The following is a 4,187-nucleotide window of genomic DNA, read 5'->3' on the forward strand; positions in this document are numbered from 1 at the left end:
CAAGTGAGACCCTGTTTCCAAATAAAGAATAAAAAATAAAAAATAGGCCGGGCATGGTGGCATACGCTTGTAATCCCTGCGCTTGGGAGGCTGAGACAGGAGGATTGCACAGATTCGAAGCCAGCCTCAGCTACTTAGTGAGGCTCTCAGCAACTTAGTGAGACCCTGTTTCCAAATAAAATATAAAAAAGGTCTGGGAGTATAGCCCGGAGGTAGAAAGCCCCTGGGTTCCACCCCCAGTACTACTACTACTACTACTAATAATAATAATAATAATAATGAAGAAGAAGAAGAAGAAGGAGGAGGAGGAGGAGGAGGAGGAGGAGGAGGAGGAGGAGGAGGCTGGGGGTATAGCTCGGAGGTAGAATGCCTCGGGTTCCATCCCAGTACTGAAAAAATAAAAAGGAATTTGCGGGAGAGCCAGGCATGATGGTGTACACTTGTAATCCCAGGACTTGGGAGGCTGAGACAGGAGGATCACAGGTTCGAAGCCAGCCTCAGTTACTTAGTGAGGCTCTCAGCAACTTAGTAAGACCCAGTTAAAAAAAAAAATAGGGCCAGGGTTGTAGCTTGGAGATAGGATGTGCCTGGGTTCAATCCTCAGTACAAGAAGGAAGGAAGGAAGGAAGGAAGGAAGGAAGGAAGGAAGGAAATTTTGGGGGAGAAAGTGGAGTTGTCACAATCATTTAGGGAAAGAGGGAGACAGTCGTGTAACTGAGACGCTAGTCAGCCTACAATGCAACAAGTTCACACAATAAAATATTGTCATGCATCCCATCAGAGTTTTCAATATCCTGCCCTACATCTACTTATGTGTCTGAGGTCTAGACTCTAATTTGATTTTACATATTCAAACGATTATTTTTGCAGTTTTCATTTTCAATTTCTTTTTTTCTTTTTTCTTTTTTTTTCTTAGGTACTGGGGATGGAACCCAGGGGCCTTCTACCTTCTAGCTACATCCCCAGCCCTATTTTTATTCTTTATTTTGAAAAAGGGTCTCACTAAGTTGTGAAGGGTCTCACTAAGAAGCTGAGGTTGTCAGCAAACCGTGATCCTCCTGTCTCAGCCTCCCGAATGCTGGGATTACAAGCTTGCGCCACCATGCCGGGCTTGCAGTTTTCATGTGAACTAAAATTTCTAAGACTTTTTTTTTTTGGTACTAGGGATGGAACCCAGGGGCATTCTACCTCAGAGCTACACCCTCAGTCCTATTTGTTATTCTGTGTGTGTGTTTATTTTATTTACTTGCAGTACTGGGGATTGAACCCAGAGGCATTCTACCTCCTAGCTACATCCCCAGCCCTATTTATTTATTTTTTTTAATTTTGAAACATGGTCTCACTAAATTGCTTAGGCTGGCCACAAACTTGCAATCCTCCTATCTCAGCCTCCCAAGTACTGAGATTACAAGTGTAACGTGTGCGCCACCAGTCCAGGCCTGGTTTATATATTTTTAGTTTAAAAAACTTTTTCTATTGGTGCATTGTAGTTATACATCTTAATGGAGTACAGGATGGTAGAGGCAAGGCTGGGCGTGGTGGTGCACACTTGTAATCCCAGTAAGTAGGAGGCTGAGACAGAAGGATCGCAGGTTTGAAGCCAGCCTCAACAACTTAGTGAGGCTCTCAGCAACTTAGTGAGACCCTGTTTCCAAATAAAATATAAAATAGGTCTGGAGGTGTAGCATGGAGGTAAAAGGCCCCTGGGTTCCATCCCCAGTACTACATTAAAAAAAAAAAAAAAAAGATGGTAGAGGCATACATGCTGGGTTTTTTGTTGTTGTTGTTTTGGCAGGCCTGAAGATGAAACCCAGGGGCATTCTACCTTCGAGCTACACCCCCACCCCTATTTTTTTTTTTAATTCATTTTGAAGCAGGGTCTCACTGAATTGCAAAGGGCCTCACTAAGTAGCTGAGGCTGTTGGTGAACTGCGATCCTCCTGTCTCAGCCTCCCAAATGCTGGGATTACAAGCGTGTGCCACCACGCCTGGCTGGCTTATATTTTTAAACACATATTCTTTTGTTTTGCCATGCTGGTTGTCTAACCCCGGGCTTTAAGCATATTTTGCTCTTTTAAAATTTGTTTCTCCTTTACATTATGACTACAATATTACCTTGTTTTACATATAGAAGTATATTACTCCTGATTTTCACTGCAGGAAATTTGAGAGGGCTAATCAGAATATATAAAGAGATATTGGCACTAATTAAACTGAGAACCATTAATATAACAAAACACTCTAAATCTTTTTGCCTGCTTCGCAGGGTATGTTGATCACATAACCATGTATAAAGATACATTCTATTCCCAAGGCCAGCATTTTTTTTATCCTAAGTTATTTTATAGGGACCCAGAGGGTGCAGATAAAAACAAAATAATACTTGTATGGACCTTAAAAATTGAAATTGTTTTGCATAGGCAATCTTGTTTAATACTCACAAGAGTGATTTTTCTTACTGATGTAGTGGGTTAGAGCAAAAGGTGAAAACAAAAAACACTTGGCTTGATATATTACTAAGCTGCTGCCTTATCTTCTCTCCTGAGCAATCAGAAATCCCAGAGATTGCCAGGCACGATGGCATACACCTATAATCCCAGTACTTGCGAGGCTGAGACTGGTTGATCACAAGTACGCACCCAGCCTCAGCAGTTTAGTGAGGCCCTCTACAACTTAGTGAGAACCTGTTTCAAAAATAAAATAGGAAGCTGGCTGTGGCATTCTCAGTACTTAGGAATCTGAGACAGGAGAATCAAAGGTTCCAGGCCAGCCTCAGCTTAGTAAGGCCCTCTGCAACTTAGACCCTGTTTCAAAATAAAGAGGAAAAAATAGGGCTGGGGGTGAGGCTCTGCCCCAGCACCGCAAATAAATAAATGAATGAATAAATAAGTAAGCTGGGCGTAGTGGCGCAAGTTTGTAATCCCAGCATTTGGGAGGCTGAGACAGAAGGATCATGGTTCACGGACAGCCTCAGCTACTTAGTGAGGCCCTTTGCAACTCAGTGAGACTCTGTTTCAAAACAAAGAATAAAAAAATCAGGTTAGGGGTGTAGCTCAGAGGTAGAATGCCCCTGGGTTCCATCCCCAGTACCGCAAAATAAAGTAAAATAGGGCTGGGGGTATAGCTCAGAGGTAGAATCCTCCCTGGTTCAATCCTCAGCAAACCCCCCCCCCAAATAAAAATAAGAAAGAAAAGAATCTCAGAGATTGTTACCAAGATTTTCAATCAGAGAGACCCTTAGAACTTTGTGTGTGGTATTGGGGAGGGGCTTTCTTTCTTTTTTCTTTCTTTTTTTTTTTTTTTTTTGGTGGTACTGGGGTGGAACCCAGAGGCCTTCTACCTCTGGGCTATACTCCCAGACCTATTTTACATTTTTATTTGGAAACAGGGTCTCACTAAGTTGCTGAGAGCCTCGCTAAGTAGCTGAGGCTGGCTTCAAACCTGTGTGATCCTCCTGTCTCAACCTCCCAAGCGCGGGGATTACAAGCGTGCGCCACCACGCCCGGCTGGGGAGGGGCTTTCTACCTCTGAACTACACGGTAGCACTATTTTAATTTGAAAGAGGGTCTTGTAGGTTGATGAGAATCTCACTATTTGATGAGCCTATCTTCGAACCTGCGATCATCCCGTTTCAGCCTCCCAATAACTGGGAGCACAGGTGCGTCCTCCACCTGTAATCCTAAAGAGTCTCCCACCACCACACGCGATTCCTTAGGGTTCCATCTCCAGACCCATAAAAAAAAAAAAAAAAAAAAAGGATTTTTTTTCTTTAGGGTTTATTTCAGCCTCCTCAAACACAGATAAGAAAACCGAGATCCAAGAAAAGCTAAGTGACTTGCCCAGGGTGCTGAGAAATTATATTTGGAAACTGGGGGTGTAAGAATACCTGAAAGTGCCATTCTACTAGCTCTCCTCGTCACAAATTTCAGACGAGAAGTCTGACGTTGGCGGAGACCACCGACGTGGGAGGAGGGAGCGCCAAGCCCCGCCCACTCCCCGCCCCGCGCCCCGCCCCGCCCCCAGGCTGTCCGCGGCAGTGCCTGACTGGCGGCCGGCGCCGGGGGCCTCGCGGGGTCCTTCCAGCGGGCTTCCGACGCACTGCCTGAGTGGTGCGCGGGCGGCTTCCGGTGTGGGTGACGAGTGGTGGCCGAAGCAGGGGGACCGCAGAGGACGCTCAGGCAGGGACC

The sequence above is a fragment of the Muscardinus avellanarius genome (genome assembly GCF_963383645.1).
Source record: "Muscardinus avellanarius genome assembly, chromosome: 16".
Taxonomy (NCBI): Eukaryota; Metazoa; Chordata; class Mammalia; order Rodentia; family Gliridae; genus Muscardinus; species Muscardinus avellanarius.